The sequence below is a fragment of the Orcinus orca genome, chromosome X (assembly GCF_937001465.1).
Source record: "Orcinus orca chromosome X, mOrcOrc1.1, whole genome shotgun sequence".
Lineage (NCBI taxonomy): Eukaryota > Metazoa > Chordata > Mammalia > Artiodactyla > Delphinidae > Orcinus > Orcinus orca.
The window spans coordinates 6,507,658-6,533,148 of NC_064580.1; the positions used below are offsets into that span (position 1 = coordinate 6,507,658).

At 45.4% G+C, this 25,491-nt stretch overlaps 1 protein-coding gene across 3 annotated transcripts in view; it reads right to left on the minus strand.

Moving 5' to 3' along the window:
- ANOS1 (anosmin 1) overlaps positions 1–17,419 on the minus strand; it is a 675,260-nt gene extending 657,841 nt beyond the window's left edge. For 2 of the 3 annotated variants that reach the window (XM_049704920.1, XM_049704921.1), the window contains exon 1: positions 17,174–17,419. The gene's annotated coding sequence lies outside the window, so the exon portion shown is untranslated. Of the gene's footprint in view, positions 1–16,920; positions 17,119–17,173 lie in introns of those variants that run through there. The other variant, XM_049704922.1, reaches the window with a different exon arrangement.
- Positions 17,420–25,491: the final 8,072 nt, after the last annotated feature.

A 25,491-nucleotide genomic window follows, 5' to 3' on the forward strand; every position in this document is an offset into this window, starting at 1 on the left:
GCTTTAACTAAAGTTATAGTGAAAAATTAGAAATATTTTCTTCCAATATTCTTTTCAGATATGTGTGTGTGTGTACGTACAGTCTTTATAACATGAAAACTAACTGCCCATTAGGTCTATTCAAATACACAATCAAATATGTCCATAAAGAAAAAAATAATAATCAAACTTGTTTGCTGCATGCGGAGCAAGTAGTAGAAATTCCATTTTCTACCCCTAGTCAAGGGCCACACACAATGCAAAACGCCTCCAGTCCAAGAGCCACTCGAGTCAGCTAGTATTTTTAAAAACTGGATTATAAATATAAACTCACCTGATTCTTAAACAACGCAATATGAAATGGTCGAGCACACAAATATTTCTGGAATGCTCTGATTCCACTAGGTGACCAGTTACCTGGAAGAACACGCAGAGCACGAGACAGAGAAAAGGAGCTGACAAACTCATGCTCGCATCAGAAGCCCCTGCGGGGCATGTCATGAGTACAGACTGCTGGGTCCCACTGTCAGAGTGACTGATTCTGGAGGTCTGGGGTGAAAACTGAAACCCTGCAGTTCTAACACGCTCCCAGGGGATGCTGATGAGGGACCGCAGACCATACTGAGCCATAATGAGAGACTGGAGGGAGGAAAACAGGAGAGGAAGGAAACATGGAGGGGAAATGCAGGAGAGCAACGCAGAGTGAGGCAAGGGGGTGGTGTGTGAACCTGTCACCACCTTGGCCCCCTGAGAGGACCGTCAACACATACACCCCTGACCCCCTCTGCAAGCCTGCAGTGCAGAAGTAAAACAATGAACTCTAACAGACCTTCTGAGTTGGCTGACCCCGCCCCTTCCACAGCCCTGGTTAAGGAACTGACTCAGTCCTGGCCAATGAGAAGTAAGTGAAAGCCACAGGGTAAGTGCGGCTTCTAGGAAAGTTACACTCTGGGTCCCATTGTTCCTTTCTCCTTCTTCCTGCCCATACAGAGACCTGAGCCAGGAGATGCAGTAGCCACTCAAGAGCCATGCAGGCATGAGGACAAGGGCATCCTCCTATGCTAGGTGGAGAAAAACACATGGGAAGTGCCTGCCTGTGTCATGGAGCCACGGTCCCACCACGCCCACGATGACGTCCTACGCCCAGTCTTCATGACGGCCAAGGCGAGAACATCCCTCTCTGTTTAAACCTCTGTTTGTTGGGTTTTCCAGTACCTTCAGCTGAATGAGCCCAACTAATATAAAAACTAGCCAAGTACTTATTAGGTGCCTGACACTGTGTGACCGCTATACATGAATTATCTCATTTAAAATAAGAATGATTTAATCGAGCACAAAACTCTCAAGTGCTCTGCTGATGCATTTAGAAATGCATTAAGTTCCTACTTTATTCCAGACATGGAAAGCACAGAACCTGAATGCAAAGGACTCATAGGTAATATTCGTACCATAGTGATCCCCTAGGAGAAGCAAGTACAGCTTGTGGTGGGGGACCCACAAGAGCCTCTGAACAAAACCAGGTGGATGGAACGATCAGGAAGGCTTTCTGGAGGCAGAGACCCCTCAGCTGGATACTGAAGGACGAGTAGGAACTGAGCTTATTCTTACACACGCAGCAATGCCTCTTTGAATGTGATGGCAACCGCAACCCAAGGGGAAAGACAGGAAGAAAATATTCTCTGGACTTCTACAGCAGTGACAAACAAGGTGCAGCCAACTCTAAATGCACATACAAGTGGAGGGGACACTGGGCGGATGGTGGTTAAAAAAAAAAAAGTCTGATGCCATCATCAAAGATACACGCTCGTCTTTGCTAGCTACATCCTGAAATTAACTGCCTTTCTCAAATACAAGTGAAACACATGCATGGCAATCAAAGAACAACAGTCTGGGGAAAAGGCTGAAGCTTCTGACTATGTCTTTTCTGCAAAAATTAGGACCAAAATAGGACCTGGGAGAAAGTAATTTTATTTCTAAATAACACCAAAATACATTTTTCCGGTAGACATGAGAAAACTTTGCAAAGCTCTGTTCTTTGAAAGCAAAGATCTTATGCCCATAACACAGACTCAGCTATGGTCTTTAATAACTGTCAAGGGCATCATGTTTCATTTGTTTTTGAACCTTAAAAACAAAAGAAACACTTCAGAGACTCACGTTGCATCTCATCCCTCAGCTGTGTTACTAGATGGCATCAGATCACCGGGGAGAGTAAGTCTACCTGTACCTTCAGCTACGCAGGCACGCAGTAAAACAGAAGAATGGGCAAAGGACTTTGAGAATTTTTTCAGACTTTTTTCCTGATAAACAAGGACATCTTGAGTGGTGCTGAATTCAATTTATATGGCAACTCTGTTTCTGCCACAAGCAAACTGACTTCCCATATTCATCACTTGCCCTCATGTGCTGGGGCAGCCTGGGTATATGTGCTATTTATTTGCCTGTATATCTGAGGATCCAGAGACAGAGCCTAAGGACAATAAGATACTGGAACATAATATTTCATATTTAAAATTTAAAGCTCTAAATAATTTAACATAATTATTTTCTACCAATGACATCCTTTATAATATGCCAGGAACCAGGATAAATGCTTTACATATATTATTATTAATCCTTATAAAACCTGGCAAAATCAGCATTATTGTCCCTGTCTTCTTTAAAAAGATGAGCAAACCCAAACTGAAACACAGAAAGGTTAATTCCCTGCCCAAGACCACACAGCAAGTAATGGGAAAAAAAAAAAAAAAACTGGGAATACAAACCCAGGTGTATTTGATTCTTAAGTTCTGGCTTTTAGCTGACATTTTATATTGTTTCTCATCATCTTCACCAAGGGTTGGCAAACTCCTACCCATGGGCCAGTGCACACAATATAATGAGACGGGGTGGAATTGCATCTGATCTCCCTAGCACCTAGCCTATCGGCAACGGCTAATTACCTAAAGGCTCAATTACACACCACTCAAACTCCGCAAAGGAGCAAAGAAATCTATTATACGCAGAAAACCTTCATCCTAATAATAAAATCATTAGCTTCAAGAGGAAAAAGAGTAATTCAAACTTTGAAAGCAGAAGTATCTGATGGTTTATGGCATTACAAGATTCTATTCTGCTTGTAAGAGAAAAAAGAAAATCTGTTGGCATGTTTTATGGGTCAGACGAAAATTCTATCACCCAACAGAGCCTGCCTACATTCTAGAAATTAATGTGTTTGTGGGGAGGAGTTCTTTTTCAAACCAGGTCATAATGTATGCCTGCCAAGTGAACCCTCTCTCTTCAAGAATATTCAAAGTACAAGTAGCAACAGGAGAGAGGCAGTCCTGTCCCTGAAGGAGCAGCCGGGCATGTTTTATCACCAAGAAAGAGAGGGAAAGCAAAAGAAGATTCTGTGCAACCAAATTAAGTTGTGAGATATCCAAAAGTAACGTGTCAAGAAACTCTTATTCATACGTGGAATTAAAAACAACGCAACAAAAAGATCAATTTATGCTTGAGTTTCATCAGGGGCCATTTCAGGTCTTCTGTTACAGAAGGTCTCGATCTGCACTTACAGACACAGCAATCAGGCTTCATTACAGCCAGTACTTACGTCTGAAAATTCTGTTTCAACTTCCCCACGCCCGGCCCCTGAGAAACCCTGGTGTGAAATTATCCTGAAATCAGAAGAGCACAAATAGCTTTTCCAACAGGAGGCAGGAGGCTCCTTTTCCATTGTGGATGGCGTGTCCACCTCCAGCACCCTGTGCAGACAGGCTCCCAAGCTCCCTACCTCTTCACGCCCCTGACCTTTTCTCGCTAGCACAGCCTCACAGCTCTCTGTCCTGTCCCATAAGGACCAAATCCCAGTTGTGGCGTAAATGGCCCTGGCCGTGCAGGAGCACAAGGGTCACAACTCTACCCAAGCCACACAGAAGCATTTTAAAGAGCTCTTCCACAGAGCACTTACAATTTTCTAACATAGCATATAATTCTGTTATTTGTTATTGTCATGCGTTGCCTCTCTCCCTCCGCCAGCATGCAGATCCACGTTCCTTGGGCACCTCTGCATGTTATATACGTGGATATATTTATCCCAAATGTTAAGTGCAGTGCCTGGGAATTCCTGGCAATAGGTGCTCCAACAAGATGTGTTGAATCAAGATATGCTGAATGTGTTGAGACTTCCCATTTTTAGTGCACATAGTTTATAGCAGTATTGCTTATAATCAGAATATAGTTAGGCCCCCATAGGGAATTACAACAGTTATGACTGCAAAAAGGAAACAGGAGAAATAAAGAGCCTGCAGAAAAGACTGAGACAATACGTTATCCTGCATCCATGTAACAGAACGATAGACAACCAAGTGAAGATGATTAAGGTCAGATGTCAAGGACAAACGGTGGCATCTTCAGGTCTTGTGCTGCGTTTATGCAGAAGATAATCTGGATCCATGGAGCTTTATCAACCCCACAGAGGTAGCTATGCCAGGCACAATGATCATTCTTGTAGAAGTCTACAGAGTTGCCCCCTCCATACCTTTTCGGTTTTGAAATGGTAACTGTCTTGACCTAACAGGATGCTGCTCGTATTGACACACTCAAGAGCATACCGGGAAGACAGGTTAAATGGTAGAGGGCTGTCCCATCTGCATTTCTGAAACTCAGATCTAACGACGACATCCTCACCTTCACATCCTCAATGATTCCTGGTTGCCCATGTGCTAAAGGCTGATTTCTTTGTGTGGCGAACTTGCTCAGCTCTTTGGAACATTCTCCAACTACCCATCTCCATAGCCACGTTTTCATCACCCCCTTCCCACCTCCCTTCCTCCACAGGTCTTTAGACCTGGGGCTCCAGGTCCACCTCATGAAAAACTGAGAAAAAAGCATCATTCAGTCTGTCAAATTTTCATAACCCCTAAGTCACTCTTTTTCCAATAACCATCCATTTACTTTAAAACAAACAAACAAAACAAACAATTTCTAGTTAAGGAAAAGCTATGTACCAGGCATAGGGTTTTTTTAAAAAAAAAAAAAAAGAAAAAAATTCATTTGCATTATTTCACTTTAATACTAAAAAAAAATCCTATCAACACGAATGTCATTCTGCATGTATATATATACAGACACTCAATAAGTATAAGTGCACTTCACCCAAGAACAGATAAAGATGGCATATAAACACAGGAGAAAATGTTCAGCATCTTTAGCCATTAGGGAACTGCAAATTAAAATCACAATAAAATACCACTATTAAATGGATAATTGTTTTAACCGACCGTGCCCAGACTGGCAAGGATGTAGAGCAACTGTGACTCTCACGCACTGCTAGGAGGAAAGTAAAACAGCACGGCAACTTTGGAAACCAGTTTGGTGGGTTTCTACACAGCTAAACACACATTTAACGCAAGATGCAGCAATCACACTCCTGGGGATGTACACAAGTGAAATGAAATCACGTGTTCACGCCAAGACATAGGTGTACATGTATGCAGTGACTTTATTCATAGTCACTCAAACCTGGAAACAACCCAGTGTCCTTCAACTGACGGGCGGATAAACAAACTACATACAGTAAGTACATCCACACAAGGGACGACTACGCAACAGTAAAATGAAAAGACCACTGATGCTCTCAACAAACTGGATGACCCTCAAAGGTGTTATGCCAAGGGAAAGAAGCCAGACACCAAAGCCTCATTCTGTATGATTTACTGTCCATGACATTTTGGAAGCAGCAAAACTGTGGACAGAGATGAGATGGGTGGCTGCCAGAAGCTAGGAGGGGGAGGGCGTGACCACAAAGGGACAAGAGAGAACTTTAGGAGGGTGACGGAACAATTCTATATCATGATCGTTACGGTGATTACATGCTTATTAGCGTTTGTCAGATCTCAAACTGTATATAAGTGGATGTGTTTGACTGGATGTAAATTACACATCAACAAAGCTTAGAGTGAAAAACAATCAGTCAACAGAAAGAAACACAAGTACCTTGTCATAGACCACAAGGCTCCTGAATGGTCAAGCTCGACTGTACATTTGCAGTATGCTTATTTACGTATTTCCAAATAACTTACCAGTACTACTGCCACTCAGGAATATATTACAGCACAAAAATACGTACATAGGAAAACATCTATCATTGTCAAACTTGGACATAAAACCATATAGTCTTCTTGATCGTTTTTATTTATTTTTTCGGGGGCGGGGGGGTGGTGGTCAACTTTTCGCCAGATCTGACAGGAACAACGTTTTGACCTCACAATATAGCAAACAACAAACACAAATCAGACATTTTGTTGTGGTTCGCGGTGCTTGGAGAATTCCGCTTGGTTTTAGCAGGTTGTGTTTTCAGACTTCTTTTTTTTTTTTTTTTTCCTGCGGTATGTAGGCCTCTCACTGTTGTGGCCTCTCCCGTTGCGGAGCAAAGGCACCAGACGCGCAGGCCCAGCGGCCATGGCTCACGGGCCCAGCAGCTCCGCGACATGTGGGATCCTCCCAGACCGGGGCACGAACCCGTGTCCCCTGCATTGGCAGGCAGACTCTCAACCACTGCGCCACCAGGGAAGCCCTTCAGACTTCTTTTTAAGCTATTCAAATGTCCCGTGGAGGCTGGCTCTCCATCAACTTAACGACGTAATCTCTGGATCAGCCTGCCCACACATGAGTGAGGCCAGACACGTGCTCTGTCCTCGGATTACCTCTCCTCCTGCTTCTGACGTGGGGCGTCTACCACACAGCTTGGGTGTGAGCACAAGGAATGATCTGTATGCGTGCTGACAATGCTACAGACTTTCTGACACTGACATGTATTGTTTGTTCTTTCAAAATGGTCTAGTATTTTCTTCCCCCATGCAGACTGTCACAAACACCTCCTTTTATGCTTGCCCACTGTGGAGAGGTCTATTCTGGTTGGCCTCCTTTCCCTAATATACTTAAAGACATTTTACAGTTTCCACTTCTTTGCCAAGTCTTATACATCTTGGACCCATGAGATCTGACACACATTGGTCATGCATCTGACTCCCCTTTTCCCATTTACTGAAAGCAATCTTTTTTCCTGCTAGTATCATTCTGGGACATTTCTTCAGGAATGACATTTCTAGGACACTTCCTTAAGAATGACATTTAGAGAAAATTCTTCAGTGCATGTTTTTTGTGGATTTCCAGAAACAACTGTAAATAGTCTAAAGGTCTGTTGCAGGTAACTGACTTCCTTAATCCTACCTTTCAAGGCTGCGGGCTTTTTTGCTTTCCTTTGCCAATACTGAATGGAGTGCTAGGGTGGTCACTTTCTTTTGGTTTTATGACTTTTATTGTGCTGTGCTCATTAAAACTTAGCAACTCCCGCACAGCCCACTTCTGACGAGGCCTTATATGCCACTTCCCATTGCTTTGTTTAGACCTTCAAGTTTTCTGTTTAATTTCTCTTTCACTGTAAACTTGAACCTATAACCATAAAACAGGTTTTCTCAACTCATCACTGTGGACATTTGGGCCAAATCACTCTTTACTGTGGTGACGGGGCCACGGGGGTGGGGGCCGTCCTGTGCACTGTTCCATGCTGAGCAGTATCCCTGGCCTCCACCCACTAGATGCCAGGAGCACCCTCTCCCCCAAGTTGTGACAACAGAAAATGTCTCCAGACATTACCCAGTGTCTCCTTGGGGGCATGACCGCCCGCAGTTGAAAACCACTGCTATCAAACGACCCGTTCCATTTAAAAGAACACTCGCAGCACTAACAGCTCAGGAAACTGTATATTAAATTTGCCAGCAAGTTGCAAGTAACACCCAGCAGCAAAATGGAAGTACTCATTTTCTTAGGGGAGACTGAGAAATTCTTTCCTTTTCAATAAGAAAAAAAAAGATCATTCCAGGTGTTTATACTGTTTCTCCTCTAAAGATATCTGTTCCTTCCCCCACAACGTCCTCACAGAGGTGAGCTCTCCCCTTCCCCTTCCCCTTCACCGGCAGAAAACAGGCTGGCCATACCAAACATCCTTCACGTTCAGCCCATGTGAACAATGGGGATAATAATGCTAGTGCCCATCACATAGGGGCAGCAGGGGGATTACATGAGTTAACGCAGATGGTGTGTCTGAAACAGCGCTCCCGTGCAGTAAGTGTTTTATAAGGAGTAGCTCTTAACATCGTTATAGCCAGAAAGTACCATTACTCAATCACTTACGTTCTCATTTCACATCACATAGTCTTTACTGAACATCTGTGCTATGTAGACACTCTGCTGGACCAATGTCATGGTGTTCAAGAAGGGTACAGTCCGTAAGGAGATGATGAGGATGATAAAAGTGTAAACAAGATACAAAGGTGCCAGACAGGGGCGCCAACTGTGTCTAGAGGAGTCAGGGAAGGCTTCCTGAAGGAGAAGGTAGTTGAGCTGAGACCTGGATGACAAGAAGAAATTCTCCAGGGGACAAGGAGGATGGAGGGCACTGCCTTCAGAGGTCAAAGCAAAGGCTAGAAGTCCAAGAGCATTGAGTTAACATGACATTTTTAGGAAATTAAACTTCAAAATCACTACCAGTAAAAATGTGACCAGGGGAGCTACGGGAAATGAGGCTAAAGAGCAAGCTGGGGTCAGCTCATGACCAGCCTCATGGAAAGTACAGCCTCTCCCAGAATGCACCGAGAACACAAATGCCACGGGGTGTTAAAAGGTTGACGTGTGGGAGGCGCAGGGTCAACCAAGACCATGAGAAATGCCCGGTCAAACCTAAATGAGTCTTTTGACTACAGGACTTTCCAAAACATTCAAAATGCCAAAGGTGATTATGAGTTTCCAAAGGAAAAAAACTTTAAGCAGCAATTCCCAAACTTAGGTGACAATCTCGTAAGAGCAGAGCTCCGGAAGGGATCTGGCCTGGGAAATATCGCTGAGCGAATGAGAAGACATTAAAGACTGTTTAATAAAGGAATCTCATCACTGGTTTTGCACATGAGAAATGCCACTCTAATCTGACCAACATGGAGAGATTATATGGGATTGGAGTAAGCCCAGAGGCAAGAAAAAACACAGGGAGACCCACACAATATTCCAAAGAAGGAAAATAAGAGACCTAGCCAGGGTCACAGGCAGTGGACACGGAGAGGACAGAATGCCCTGGAGAGATAGTAAGAGGTAGGAACGACGTGATGGTGGGTAATGAATGTTAGTCCTGAGATAGAGGGAGACGTACAAAAATACCCAAGTTTTCACCTTAAGCAATAAGTGAGATGCTGGAACTACTCACTAAGAAAGAAATCAGGAAGAAAAAAGTTGGTCTGAGGGGAAGCCCAGGAGTGCCGTTTTAATGGGCTGCGTGTGAGGCACATGTGAATGCTCATGGGTGTGTGGGTAGGGGCACCAAAGACCCAGACTAGAGAGACAAATTCCAGAGCCATTGACAGAGAAGTGGGTTGAAACCGCCGGCATCAAGAGGACTGGGCAGTGAGAGAGCGCAGAGTGAAAAAGGAAGGTGATACAGACCAGACCTGCAGAGGAACACCATTTAAGGGCTGGGCGGGAGGAGGAGCCTGCAAAGCAGTCACGGAAGAGGTGGGATGAGAAGAGAGAGCGGACTGCCACGTGACACAGGAAGGATAAATAATTACAAAGGAGGGAACGGCGTCATCCAGACTGAAGGTGAAGTTAGGGGAGGGACATTAATAATCCCACACCGGATGCTTTCGACAACACCCCTCCAGGAAAACAACTGTGGGGGCCCCCGTTCAGTGGTTCTCAAATTGACTGTGGGTCAGGATCACCTGGAGGGCCTGTTCCAACCCAGCCTGTGGGGCTGCCCCCAGAGTTTCTGATTCACTAGGTCCCAGGTGATGCTGACGCTGCTCGGGAACTGCCCTTTAGGACCGTGGCTCTAGATAAAGGAACGCTGCCCTTTCCTCTCTGCCTTGAGCAAAAGTGTCAGTTGGGGAAAGCACGGACGTTTCATCTTCTTTCTGTCTGGCCCTCTGATTCCAGAAGACGGAAGTAATTCATCTTACTGCCTTCTCATTCCAACTTAAGGAGCCCAAATCTACCGCATTTCATGGAACATAAAAGGGTTTCGACTACAAGACACACCTTTATTTTACGTAAGAAGAAAAAGATGCCAATAATTATGAGATGTGGCCGATTGTGAGAAGCAGTCTGGTTTCAGAATGTGAAATCCTACAAAAATGTACATTTCAGAATTGATAAAATGTGGCCAGTCCTGTCCTCTAGGGCCACCTGGGAAAAGTCTGAACAGAAGCCTGTTCGCCAGTGGGACCTATGATTCTGTGTCTCCTCTGTTCTTCGTCTTGTGGGATATACACACATGCTGACATCCACCTACCATATCCAAGAACTCTGTTCCTCCTGGGATCTCCCAGTAGCTGGGCCCTTCACCTGAGCCTCCAAAGGCATCGAACCCCACATTCCTCCAGTTCTTCAGAAGTTCTCAAAACTCATTATTAAATGTATCGGCACATCTCCATATAACTCCTGCATTCCCCACGTTTACCCAGGATAATGAGTACGCAAACCCAGAGTGTTCCAGCCCAGACCGCCCACCACAGACACGATCCATTCAGGAAATGCCGTCACTACAATCGGCAAAAGCTGAAAGGAAACAGACACCCTCACCCTATTGTTCCTCCTCTTAAGCAGGAGAAATCTTCTGAATTGCATCTATGATTAATTCAAAATGACTTATAGCCAGTGGTTGCTGTTTCTTTGAACCTGGCTGCATGACAGGTACTGCTATCTGTATATACTTTCTCAAAAGCAGCACTCCAGGTAGATTACTTTTTAACGTGAAACCAAGACTCAGATGTTGGTGGTGCAGCCAAGATTAAACAAATAATAAAGGATTCATTGCAAGAGTATAAAATTTTCATACACAAGCTTTTTTTTTTTTTTTTTTTTTGCGGCACGCGGGCCTCTCACTGTTGTGGCCTCTCCCGTTGCGGAGCACAGGCTCCGGACGCGCAGGCTTAGCGGCCATGGCTCACGGGCCCAGCGGCTCCGTGGCATGTGGGATCTTCCCGGACCGGGGCACGAACCCGTGTCCCCTGCATCGGCAGGCGGACTCTCAACCACTGCGCCACCAGGGAAGCCCCAAGCTCTTTTATAAACACTTCCCCTAGCCTGACACTGGCCAGTGTCCACAGCCAAAATACTCAGGCAGCACCAAAAGCACAAGCGACCCTTTCACCTTTTGCGGTACCTAGAAGAAAATGTCTTTGACTCTCGTCTATGGAGTGAACTTGCCACAGAAAGTCAAAACAAAATAGCCATCCACCTCTGCTCTTTCGCGGGGAGTCTCGCAGCACTCCTCTCTCTTCTGTGAGAATTCTGCTTACCCACTTTGTGCCCCTTTGCTCTCAGAAGTACAAGTTGAAGTCAATCTGTCAACTTCTATGGGGCCTCCCAAAGCCAGGCATTGCTGGGGTTGTCGTGCTACAATAAACAACCACGCTTTTATCACCAACACTCCCTTCTAAGATACAAAACTTTACATATGTTCTACAAAACGTGAAAATGGCTACACGAAGGGCAGGCAGATCAGAAACAGAGGGAGGCCATAAGACTCTCTGTTGAGACACTTTCTGGGTCTAACCCTGAGGCCACACTTCCTCAGAGGGGACCCAAACCTAGAAGGAGCCAGAGCTAGAACGTTCTTACCCAGGCAGCCCCTTCCACACCATTAACACAGCAGATGAAAGGTCAACCAAAACAAATGCCTTATACAAACAGTCCAAGTCTTTTGCCTTGGGAGAGGGCTTTGAAAAGACAGGAGGAAACCTGATCCCTACCTGAACGTCCCAGGAGAGCGCCCAGTAGTAGCAAATCCTCCAAGAGGGTCAAAATTGCCTGTTATTTTTAAAACCTGAAACTTAAAATAATCCCAGACCCCTTGGCCACATGTCATAAAAACTGCCAGATAAGTTGTACACATGGAATTGATTCCAACGATCCACCAGAGAAAGGGGTCTCTCACATTCGGCAACATCTCATTTCCATGTGGAAAGAATTACCAGAACTGGGCAGAGATGGAAGGGCAGGGGAGGAGGGGCGGGGAAGGCCGAGCGGAACCATACTGCACTACCAAGTATGCAGTGCGGTCCGAGCACAAGTCACTGTAAGCGCTTAGAGGACGACTTTTAGGAAAGCTTATATTTTTAAAGGTAGTTTCATACGTTTGTTACAGTTTTGACAGTTGTTCTTGCTCTGGCAAGGTTTCTTGTTGTTGTTGTTGTTGTTTTTTAACTTTCCCAAATCTGAAAGCAATGAGTCCTTTGTATTCAAGCTCTGGTATCTGGAAAAGGCATCATTATGGATAGGTCGACTATGAGCTACCTGCAGGATTTCAGCTCTCCCACACGTGGGAAATTCTGACCCAACATCTGTTTTCCAGTACGATCCTGTCTTGACACAATTCCATAAGTACATCTGCATTGCCCCCAGGTGTTGGAAAGTCCAGTGATAGATCCAAGGTCACACAGAAAACTAGGCTCCCTTTTAATTACCTCAATTCTTCTGGAAAGGTTTCTACAGTAAATGGGTTCCAGGAAACCTGAGAAGCAATACCCAGTGTTCCCAGGTTTGGTTTGGTTAGAAGACACTTCTAAATAAAGCATCATTCCCACAGTCTTCTTCCGAGTTTAGATACTGCTTTTGAGGCTCTCTCTCTCTCTCTCTGAAATTCTGTAGAATTGTGCAGCTCACTGGAATCATCACCAGCCTCTCCTGGCTGCTTGCAACGGCCAAATCTATTTACAAAAAGCAGAGGTTACCTAAAGCCTCCATATTCAAAGTGTGGTTTAAGAGGCAGCAGCGACAGCATCTCCCGGGAGCTAGTTAGAAACACAGAGTCTCTCTCCGCCACCTCTGATCTACTGAACCATAAACTTCATTTCAGCAAGTTCCCTAGGTGACCTGCACGCACTGACTAAACCAGGGGAAGGCAGACTACGGATGTGCAGGCCAAATCCGGTGCTGTCTGTTTTCGTAAGTAAAGTCTGACTGAAACACAGCCAGAGCCGTTAACTTGCCTTTGCTTGCTTTCACACTAGCATGGCAGAATTGAGAAGCTGCAAATATGTACGTGGCCCTTTACAGAACAATGTTTACTAACCCCTGATCTCAACCTTTACTGTGGTGGCAAAGGGGGCGCTAGACACCTGTGCTAAAACCACAGCAGGAAATTATCGTAAGGACAAAGCAGACAGTCTTTTTTTGATAAGAGATCTGCTTGGCCCATTAGGTAATGGAAATCATCAGGCAAATTTCTAGACCTCATTCAAGTTAAACCCCCCAAGGTCCAGCATCATTTTCCACCCTATGGACCCTGCCAAAGAAACACAGTGTCTGTCTTTATGAAATTTACAGGCAGAGAAGATGTAATTAGCATGAACTTAACATGGTACCCCCTATATAATTCATTAATGCATTAGAAGGACCCAAATTTTTTTAAATTGATTTATTAATTTATTATTTATTTCTGGCGGCATTGGGTCTTCGTTGCTGCACGTGGGCTTTCTCTAGTTGCGGCGAGCGGGGGCCACCCTTCGTTGCGGTGCGTGGACTTCTCATTGCGGTGGCTTCTCTTTGTTGCAGAGCACGGGCTCTAGGCGCGCGGGCTTCAGTAGTTGTGGCTCGTGGGCTCTAGAGCGCAGACTCAATAGTCGTGGCGCACGGGCTTATTTGCCCTGCGGCATGTGGGATCTTCGAGGACGAGGGCTCGAACCCATGTCCTCTGCATGGGCAGGCGGATTCTTAACTGCTGCGCCACCAGGGAAGCCCGGACACAATTTGTTTAATACCAAGTTCTGGTTATTTAAGCCACACAGGAAATATTTAAACAGAAACCGCCAGTGAAGCAGCAGGTGGGAAGCTTTTAACTGAAACCCCCACTGCTGCTATGGGGGTGGTAGGTGGGGGGACTCAGGGTATAGCCACATGCATGAGGCTTGGTGTACCAAGTGAAGAATATTCTCCCTGCCCCAAATCTCTCCCCTTCTGTCCCTCCCTCTCTCTCACCATCCTTCCATGTCCCTCTTCTTTTCCCCTCTCTGCGCCTTTGCCCAACATGTGATTTTAAAGTCTACCACCTGCATTTCCTGGATTGCAAGACCTCTGCTGAGATGCCACCAGTGGTTTTGTAATAGGGAAGAACCAATGTGACTCTATATTAGATTTGTTTCTTTTACTTTAACATTTGTATTCTATCGTCTTTGCTTCCAGTTAAGAATGCTACCCATACCGTGAAATATATAGGATAGCCCATTCTCAAGGCTATGACCTTTCATGGTGTAACACTTTTTCATTCATATAGTGATTAAAAGTTTCAGAACAGAGAATAACATTTGTCTTGTTGGACGATTGTAGGAACATTGTGACCTAACCTACATGGACAGCTGCAAGAACAAAGGATTCCGACACCAAGAAGTTCACAAGAACCAACCACAGCCCCTCCCCTTTTAGTATATTAACAGAAGCCTGAATTCTGACTTGGGTAAGATGGTTTTCTAGGACATTAGTCTGCCATCTTCTCAGAGTCCTGGCTTTCCAAATAAACTCATTATTCCTTGCCTCAACACCTCGTCTCCCGATTTATTGGCCTGTCGTGCAGTGAGCGGAACGAGCCTGGACTCGGGTAACAGTTTCGGCAAAAATGAGAAGACTTTCGATCTGAGCCCCACCTCCAGGGCCTGCACTCTCTGAGAAGAAACCTGGCCAACACAAAACATACAGGGTCTACCTTAGAAGGAGAAGAGCAGCTGGGAGGAGAAAAGAGGGGAGGGTCCCAAGGAGAAGGTCCTGGAGACACTGGGGCTGAGACAGTCCCATAGACACATGTGTGGTACCTTCCAGGTGCCTCAACACCCAAGGTCGCATCCCACACGGGCCGGGTGGCCTGCTGCTACCCTGCTGGTTGCTTGCTTTTGTTCACGTGCTTACTGGTCTGTGGTTAGGTTAGCTTTAAGCAAACCGTGGGTGGTCATCCTACTGTGTGGTTTTGGTTATTCTCAAGTAATCGTTGCTTTAGAAAAATCACAAGCACTGAAAAAAAATTTTTAATTAAAAACTTTTAGAGTAGCAGTCACAACACTCACACCCCTACTTGGATGAGCAGAAAAGGTGCTCTGTAGCTCTCCATAAAGTATTATACCTTACTCCTAAAACAAACTCTCCCCTCTGACCCAATCATGAGCAAGAAAAAAAAATCTACTTTATGTCCACTCCAGGGCAAAGCATAGTCCTAAAAAATAACATAGGTGAGTGGTGCCCAAGGTGTGGTTCCCGGTACCACCTGGGAGCGTGTGGGAAATGCAGAGTCTCAGGCCCCACCCCAGAATGGCCAAATCAGAAACCCCAGGGGTGGGGCCCTGCTATCTGTGTTCAGCAAGCCCTCCAGATGGCTCTGATGCACATTCAAGTTGGAGAACCACCGATTAGACAGACAATCCCTTTAGGTAAACAAAGGTGTGTTAACGTGTTCTTCCCTTGGGTTTTTTCACCCCTAAGACTGTGTGTCTGTGTGTGTGTGTGTGTGTGTGTGTCTTTGTGTAGGAGGTGGGGGAAGTTCGGGGGCTTTGGGGACCTCATGTCAGTAAATGAAGGGCCAGGTCCATGGGAGGTTGTCCTCTGCCCTCAGCAGTACCAGGAGGTATTTCTCATGCACCTGGTGTTACATTCTCAGCAGACATCTGAGGCTCAAATATTAGAGCACTGGTTGCAAAGTTTTTCTGCAAAGGGTCAGGCAGTAAACAGCTTTAACAGCCATAGGGCCTCAGTTACAACTACTCCAGTCCGCCGTTGTAGTGGGAAAGCAGCCACAGGAATATGTGACTGAATGAGTGTGGCTGAGCGCCAACAAAACTTTATTTACAGGAACAGGCAACGGGCTAATCTGGCTCACAGGCTGTAGGCTGCTGAACCCTGAGTTAGAGTAACATGAGCTGCCACAACAAATAAGCCCACATGTCTCAATGGCTTTTAGGATACAAGTTTACTCTTACTCTTGTACCAATCCAACGCAGTCCAGCATTCCTAGCTGTCAGAAAGGTTTCCTCCAAGGACGCTCTGGACACCCAGGCTCTGCCTGCTTTGTGGCTCCACCTTCCCCCCACCTATTCCCAAAGGGACACGCATATCTCACCAGCAAATTAGTCACCACACCCCTCCTCAAGGCAAGAGGGCTACAAAACAGACTTGAGCTGGACACCCACTCCCAGCAGCGCCTCCACACTACAGAAGGGGAAGTGAATTCTGGAGACCTTTTAGCCATCCTTCTCACCCAGGATAAGAGAAACAGGTGGTGGCTGGAGGAAGAAAAGATGTCAAGGAAGAGCTTTCATAAGATGAAATTCATGTGCATGTTTGTACATGTATATAAAGGTCTTTCCCATCATTTACCCACGTACACAACTTTTTTTTAATCTGGCAGGTGGAGGGGTGGATGGGAGACACCTGTGGCCTGAGGAAAGTAAGGTGAAGCCCCTCATGGAAGGGAAAGAAGATGAGGGAAGGCTGGGACACACTAGGATGGACACCCCCCCCTCGCCCTCCACCTCTGCCTGGATTAAAACCTACATCAGATATTGGCGGCAATGTACTAATAAAGCCGGATTCTGGAAAGATGTGAGATAAAATCTTTACGGGCTGTAGACAGGTACTCCTTTTCAGACCTTAGTATTTGGAATCTTAGTACAGTTCTGTACACCGAAGGCCCTTGTCAAAATGAGGCTCCGCATGCGTGACAAATTGTTTTCTGAAAAAAAATCGTATTTGAATTGCACAAGTTTAAATAAGCCAGTGATAAGCCAAATAGCCTGCCTCTTGGAGAGCTGGAAAGAGAAAAGGGTCAGGACGGGAAATCATAAAATAAACAAATCACTGCTATGAAAATTTATACGGCTCCCCCCACCTCTGAAATGAGAGTTCAGAACAGAAATGCTTACTCCTTACCACTGGCTATTAGATCAAGATGTGTTCAATCCGCGAGTGCGCCGCATGCCACTATTCAGCCATGCTGTATATTTTTCCATAGGTCTGAAATATCCGCTGTTTCCTCTGCTGCCTCCTCCCACATACCGGATACTTGAGAGCAAATCTCATTTAGATGATGTTTTGTCTAGAGGCAGCCGAGCGGCTTCGTAGTAAGGCAGACGCAGAGCACGCAATTTCAAGCACTAGCATTCAAAAGCACAGAGCTAATTACCTGTAACTGGGGAAACAAGGCAGAGATGGATCCCCTGTTTGTGTTCAGGCAGGAGGCGATCAGAAAGATCTGTGTGCTAGGCAGGGCAGAAGAGAGCAAAGTGCGTCCTCGCCAGCACCGCCCCAGGTCCCACCAGGAGCCGGGCGGATTGCAGCGGTGGGGGCCACGGAAGCAGCCCAACCATGTGGCAGGGTGCCGTCCTCAGACGTGCGAACTTGGAGCCGCTGAAGACTACAAGCAAAATGGCCATGCAGCTGCACTGTCGGAGGACGGCCACACCGTACTTTGTAGGAAGTCCCAGCTACAGCAGAAAATCAACATACGTGGTCCTTCTCAAGACGCAGTACCTGCCATCCCAAGGGGGCCAAAAAAACCAACAAGAAGCAAAAGAAACACACATTTCAGTTCCTTAGATCATTTTCCCTTCACCTTTTTTTTCTCTGTTTTTCATTTAACAGTTCTCTCTTTTTCAGAGAAATAATTAGTGACGAAAACTTGGTATACTTTAAAACTGTGTTTAAAAGGAAAGAGATGGCCCAAATGGAGTCCGGCCTTTATAAAGTCTGACTTTTCTCAAAATTAGCTCATTGCAATTTAGGGGGAAAGTACAGATGGAGGAAGAATGTCACAAGTAACAGGATATACCTAGAATTCTTTTACCCTAAGAGCAAGTTCTTAGAATTTATAAATACCACCAATCTTTGAAATGCTGGATGGGGAAGACACTAATCCCACAATTTTCCTGTTTCCCTCTGCCTATAATGTCCTACCTATTCTTCTCCATCTTGCAAAATCTGCAGTGTTTCAAACTGCAGCTCCTGGGTGGAGGAGGCATGGACTGGGAGTTTGGTGTTGGTAGATGCAAACTATTACACATAGAATGGATGGACAACAAGGTCCCACTGTAGAGCACAGGGAACTTATATTCAATGTCCTGGGTTAAACCATAATGGAAAAGAATATAAAAAAGAATGCGTGTATGTGTATGTGTGTGTGTGTGTGTGTGTGTGTGTGTATAACTGACTCACTTTGTTGTACAGCAGAAATTACCACAACATTGCCAATCAACTATACTTCAATAAATAAATAAATTACTCAAATTGCAGCTCCTTTCCTAAGCCTTCCAGCCAGAGTTCACCTGCCCTGCCCCAAACTATTGTCTAATGCTTAAGGGCTACTCCCCTAATTCTCTGCTTTTAATTCTTAGTTATCTTTTTCATGTATTTCTGTTTTAAATGCCTCGACTTTGAATGCAAGTTCCTTAAAGACAGAGACTGTTATCATGTGTCTTCTTTGTCATACATCTTTGTATCTTTTCTCCCTCTGAAGTGTTTCCAACTTCAGCTGAAAGTAAAAAGTAGAAGCCCAAAGTTTTCAACATAGGTTAAAGAATATTTGCCCCTCATATGCTTAAAGAACTGCTGGGTAAATTAAACCGTAAATCTGAGACAGCAGAGCCATTCCTCCACTGCCTAGCAGACCTAGCTAGTCCAGGTCAATAGCACTGAAGACAAACAAAACAAAACAAAACAAAACAAAAAACCCACCATCATAAACACCATGAAATGTGCAGGCTGAAATTTGCCACTAAAGCAAAGCAAAGCTTTCCAAGGACAAAGTTACTTTGAAATCCTATTTTAACTTCTGACATGTAATTATTACTACATAAGCTGGGCTGAGAAAATTTACACTTTTTTTGAAAGATAGTCAAGGAAAGTTAATTGCAAGTGTAATATTTTCAGTAAATTATTTGGAAGAATGGGGGATGACAAATATTCTACTCTAGTATAATGTACTGAAAAATTGGTTGTAATATCTACTACAATCAAACATGAAGATTACACACATATACATAAATACGTGTATATATATATGTATTATACACAAAGCATATGACAAACACATACACTTTTGTTGCTCTGCTTCTTTATTTTGGATTAATTTTATTGTTTGGATTATTAGACTTTGGACACTGGCCTCATTCCCCACCTAAACTCCAAATTAAGAACCAGCGGTCCTGTTAGAAATTCCAATCAGGCTTTCTATAGTTGAATCTCTCACCCCTGCAGTTTATAAAGTGTTTTCACTTTGTTTTCTTTCGTTAGTATCTGCAGTTGTCTCTGTCCTAGTGCTCCATTAGATCCAATGCCCCCTTACAGAGAGCGAGGCACCAGTCCGGGTTAATCCATCCTGGTTGCATGGACTCATGGCCTTCCAGAAGGGACACCCCCATATTTAGTGTTTGAGCCATCAGATAAATGAAAAATGCTAATAGTGACAGTTTCAGATCCACACCAATAAGCCCACAGTGTCTAGTTGGTGTGACAAGGTAAAGTTAAAAAGAACAGTGTGGGGAATTCCCTGGCAGTCCAGTGGTTAGGACTCTGTGCTTCCACTGCAGGGGGGCAAGGGATCCTGCATGCCACGAGGCGTGGCCAAAAAATAAAGAAAGAAAAGAATAGGGAACACCCCAAAGCAACGTAGAAGGTAGCTATGCATACGTTAACAGTCCAAGAGATGAAGTCCTCCAAAGGGAGGGGCCGAGTGTGACCATGAGGAAATTATGTTCAGGCAGGCAACCTTACCATTAAGAGAGGCAATCATCTACCCTTTCCAAATACAAACCTAACCCTTGCCAGCATCAGTGAGAACTCAAACGACCTCTGATGTTTTATGGTACCCATCACCCCTCACTTAAATGCTCTCCAGTAAGGAAGCATGGTAAACCCAAGTTATAAAACTCTAGCATGCTTCCCCCCAAGTGCATCTGGCTTTAAATGGCTTCTCCAGGTCTCTCTAGAGTGGAGACATGCAATGCTTCCATGAAATGCTAAATATGGCATCAGAATACCTCCACATGCACAGTCAGCCGTCCCTATTCACCAATCCTCACCTTAGGACTTCTGTGCTGTGAGGAGACCTAGCATTTCCCACACTGCAGCCTTGCTCCTATCCAAGGGCCTTCCTCCTAGGAAGCTGCAGCAGCAATGTACAGGAGCCAGCTCCCGCGCAGAAGCTCCACATCCAAGCTCAGCTTCCTGTACCCCTGGCCCCAAGTTCCCTGCTTCTGACTCAACTGCACTCCCCAGTCCATCACCCAAGATCCCTTTCTTTTTTTTTTAATTATTTTTTTATTTTTCGGCCACGCCACATGGCATATAAGATCTTAGCTCCCCGACGGGAGGTCAAACCCGGGCCCCCTGCCCTGGAAGCCCAGAGTCTTAACCACTGGACCGCCAGGGAAGCCCCCTAAGATCCCCTTCTGTGCCATGTGCTGGACAAGCTATTTAGGACCAGTCTCATCACATCCTGGACAGGAGCTCAGTATCTGCCCCGACACTGTCCACAACCACAGCTCAGGAGCACTCGCTCTCCCTCCAGCCCCGCCCGACAAGGCCTGCCATATGGGGCCAATTCCAGGGCAGACGGGAGCAGAGGCTCTGCAGCTGCTCAAGGATAAATCTTAATCACGGGCCTCAGTCTGGAGTGATCAGCACCCAGCACGGTCACCCTTGCAGAGTTCAGCTTATGAGGCCTGATGATATCTCAGAGCAGATGAGCCGTGCTGCTTGGGGGGAAAAAAAAAAAAACCAGTAGTGACTGCAAGACACACACACACACACACACACACACACACACACACACACACACACACACACACACACACACACACACCCTCTTTCCACCTAACTCCTGGAAAAGCGCAGAAGCCCCTCTGGGTCCGTGAGATGACAGGTGCATGTCTATGTTCCATTTCACTGTGACTGACCTTCCACGTGGTTCTGAGTTCTAACAGCTAGAAGATAAGAGACTTTCCAAACTGCACCCTTCGCAGGCAGGCAGGCAGGCAGCTCCACTGTGGGGCACAGAGCTGGCCGTCTCTGAACTCCTGTGCATCTTTGAAAGAATTCTGGGAAGAAATCTCTCTTGATCTCCTGTGACACTACACACGGCTGTATTCACATCCCTTTTGTGCCTAAAACCCCAGGATTCCTGAATAAACAATTGAAGAGTTTTTTTCAAAGGAGAGTGTTCGTCGCTTATAACAATTTAGAATACCTTGAGGTCTGCTTTAGAAAGTCATTTTTTTCATTTTTGAATTTGAATCGTAGAGTGTCAAACCTTTGATGAATCTCCTCTGCTTAATCTCCTCTGCTTACGTCAAATTCAACTTGTATCCTTCAGAAAGAATCACTCCCTAAACTACACAAAGAAAAATGCACAATTTACACACATGTTTACAGCGGCACTGGTCACAAGAGTCAAAAGGTAGAAACAACCGAAATGTCCATTAAAGGATGAATGGATATACAAATTGTGGAGTGTACCTACAATAGAATATTATCCAGCCATAAAAATAAATAAAATACTGACACAGGCTACAACGTAGATGAACCATGAAAACATTATGCTAAGTGAAGGAAGCCAGACATAAAAAGACAAATATCGTATGCTTCCATTTAGATGCAATACCCAGCAGGGGCAAATCCGCAGAGACAGAAAGCAGACTGGCGGTTGCCAGAAGCCGAGGGAAGGGGAAAGGGGAGTGACTGCCTCATGGGTACAGGGTTTAATTTGGGGGCGATGAAAACGTTTTGGAACTACATAGAGGTGGTGGTTGCACAATGCTGTGAAGGTACTAAATGCCAATGAATTGTTCACTCTCAAATAATCAGCTTTATTTAATGCAAATTTCACCTTCATTTTTTAAAATGAGTTAAAAGGTCTGAAAAACATTTTTGCTACCTGATCTGTAAGGTCTTTGTTCCAAAACAGTTTATGTTTTCTTTTTTACGAGACTGTTCAAGAAACCTATAAAATCTTACAGTTGTGTCACTGTTTTTTAATGTCCCTTAGTGAACTTTAAGAATAACTGGTCCTAAGGGGAGGGGGGAGGGGGAGGGGGAGGGGAGGGGGAGGGGAGGGGGAGGGGGAGGGGGAGGGGAGGGGGAGGGGAGGGGAGGGGAGGGGAGGGGAGGGTAGGGGGAGGGGAGGGGAGGGGAGGGGGAGGGGAGGGGGAGGGGGAGGGGAGGGGGAGGGGAGGGGGAGGGGAGGGGAGGGGGAGGGGAGGGGAGGGGAGGGGGAGGGGAGGGGAGGGGGAGGGGAGGGGAGGGGGAGGGGAGGGGGAGGGGAGGGGGAGGGGAGGGGGAGGGGAGGGGAGGGGGAGGGGAGGGGAGGGGAGGGGGAGGGGAGGGGAGGGGGGAGGGGAGGGGGGACCTTACTGTATGGATCCTATAACTAAAAGACAAAAATACAAATCAAATGAAGGAAACAGAGATTAAGAAGCATAGCTGGGCAATTGTAGATAGATTAATGCAGAGGAATTTGAAGCTTTACCATATGAGAGTACAGCCCCAGGCTATCTGTAGAGAACAGCAGCACTGTCAGCACCATCTAAGAGCTTCTTAGAAATGCAGGTAGGGGTAATGGATTAACAGGTACAAACTACATACACAAAACACTGAAAATAGATAAGCAACAAGGACTTACAGTATGGCACAGGAACTGTACCCAATATCTTATGATAATTTATAATGGATTATAATCTGTGAAAATACTGAATCACTGTGTTGCATACCTGAAACTAGCACATGATCGTAAATCAACTATACTTCAACTAAAAGAAAGAAAGAAAGAAAGAAAGAAAGAAAGAAAGAAAGAAAGAAAGAAAGAAAGGAAGAAAGAAAGAAAGAAAGAAAGAAAAAGAGAAAGAGAGAAAGAAAAATGAAATGCAGGATCTCAGCCCTACCCAGAACTACAGGATCAGAATCTGCATTTTAGCAGATCCCCAGGCATCTGCATTATCGCTCCAGAACAGGCTGACTGGCCCTCACCCTGAAGGTGTTATTTCGCCTTCAACAAAGTGCCTCTACAAGGCCTTCAAAAGGCATCTGCACAAACCTGCTTCTTCCCCTCCCTCCAAGTCACCTAAGAATGTTCTATGCTGCCTCCCCACCGTGCTCACCCGCCCGACCCCTACAAGGGACAAAACTGTCAAGCAGTGCTATACAACCTAGAAACCCATGCAGAACTTTCTCACCAAAGTTTTATCAACTAACCAAGACTTGACCTCCTCCCTCAGAAGTACTTCTCTCCTTTTCCTGTCTTCCATCACTGATAAATAGACCGATTGGTTCTACTTCAGGTCCTCTGTTTCTCACAATTCTTATTCATCTGCAGATCCTTTATCTCTCTTTTATTGCCCACAAAAAAAATCACCTCTAACTAAAGTTGCTATGTATAAACGTAATGCTCAGAGGGCTGCAGAAGAAAGATGGTGGTGGCTCGGAGCAGGAGAGGTTAGGAGAAACGGTCAGATCTGGACCCACACTGAAGCTGGAGCCAAAAGGGCTTCCTGTTGAATTGGTGTGGACTGGAGAGAAAGATACACACAAGAACAACTCAAAGGTTTTTGGCCTGAGCTAGCAGAAGGATGGAGTTTCCATTGCTGAGATGGAAAAGGCAGTGGGAAAGGAAAGGGAAGACAGGAGGGGAATACTCACAACACTAAACAACACTAGGACGAGGTGTGCCCACTGCCCTGCAAGGGCATCCACTCGAGGAAGCTGGATGAGGTGTGCCCACTACCCTACAAGGGTTTCCACTCGAGGAAGCTGGATGAGGTGTGCCCACTGCCCTACAAGGGTTTCCACTCGAGGAAGCTGGATGAGGTGTGCCCACTGCTCTACAAGGGTTTCCACTCGAGGAAGCTGGATGAGGTGTGCCCACTGCCCTACAAGGGTTTCCACTCGAGGAAGCTGCCCCAGGAGCCCTTTCTCACAGCAGGCTCTCTATGTATTGACAAATGGATCTGTCATTATGACGAGTGCACGTGCAAACCTGTGAACGTGGGAGAAGGCGAGTGATTCCTGCACTGAAAACCCTTGGGGCTGCTCTCGGTGGCAGTGACGCTATGGAGATTCTAGGATGCATTGTGCCGCGTATCAGGCACGAATCATGAGACAAAACACTAAACCTCTGCAATCACACCATCTGACACTCGAGAAGATAACCCATACTCTTGTATTCCTTATTTCAGGAGGTAAATCAATTGGCATCTGGAGAGGCAAAGTGCTACATCTTGAGAAAAAACAAAACGAACCAAAACGCAGCTTCCACTTCAGCGGAACAGATGCCAACAACCATGTGTATGTAATATTTTATAATATGTTATTTTATATAATATTATATTCTGTAATGATTATATAATATATAAAAATTATATATAAATATAAAAATATATTTGTATACATCAAAACCATATGTAAATAACTAATATATATTTTTATATTATATATGATTATAGAATACAACTATATATTTTATATATCATTATATGCCATAATTCTGTGTAACATCTGTTACATAATATACATTAATATGCATGATCATCAATGTATTTTCACCAGCATATACAACAGCCTCTAACAGCCTCTACCAAACCATAATATTTATGAACATCCCAAAGTAACACTAGACCGTGGCAGGCTGCCCACCCCTCTGGACGCCCTAGGCTAACGCGGGGTTGTCATCAGTGCACATCATGACCTCATTCCTGAACTGGCTCACATTCCTCACCTACCCCCAGCTTCCCTTTGGCTCACAAAAACATACACCAACCACCTACTTCAGTGCCCTTTAAATGCACCTTCTGTGCTATCAGTCATCCATTAACTTGAAGGTTTAAAAAGATGCAAGGAAAACTGAACAGAGAATTCACCTGAGCACCGCGAATGGCTCTCGAAGACAGAACCCAGCATAGGAGAGAGACAATCAATTAGCAGATGAGGCCTGGGGCACAGACTACGAGGTGTGCCCACTCAGGATGGGCCTAGAAAGCGACCATGAGGGACGAGCCAGAGGTCTGGAGTGAGATGAGTGATTCTGTACACAGGGCCAAACGTGAGTGAATGGCCACTGAAATAGGAATCGTTACTCCACAGGCACCGTTTTGTGAGGTGTCCTCTGTCTTCACACACCAAATGCATATCAGTCAGAGGAGGATAATGGGTGTAACCAACAGCTCTCCTGGTTTAACAGAATAAACATTATTGCTTTTGCTCCGACACACAAGTTCCCGCTCTGACGGTGCTCCTGTACACCTCTCCTCCTTCCGACTTATGGATATGCCCACTTCTAGGATAAAAAAGAACTTGCCTTCCAGGCACAACAAGGGGAGGAGAGAGTGTGGAACACAGCACACGAGGCTGTGTGGGGCTAGATAGGACCGGAGGTGGTGGTGTGTGTCATTTCAGCCTCATTCCACCAGACAGAACTCAGGCATAGGGCTGCCCTATGTACCAGGGACACTAGGAAAT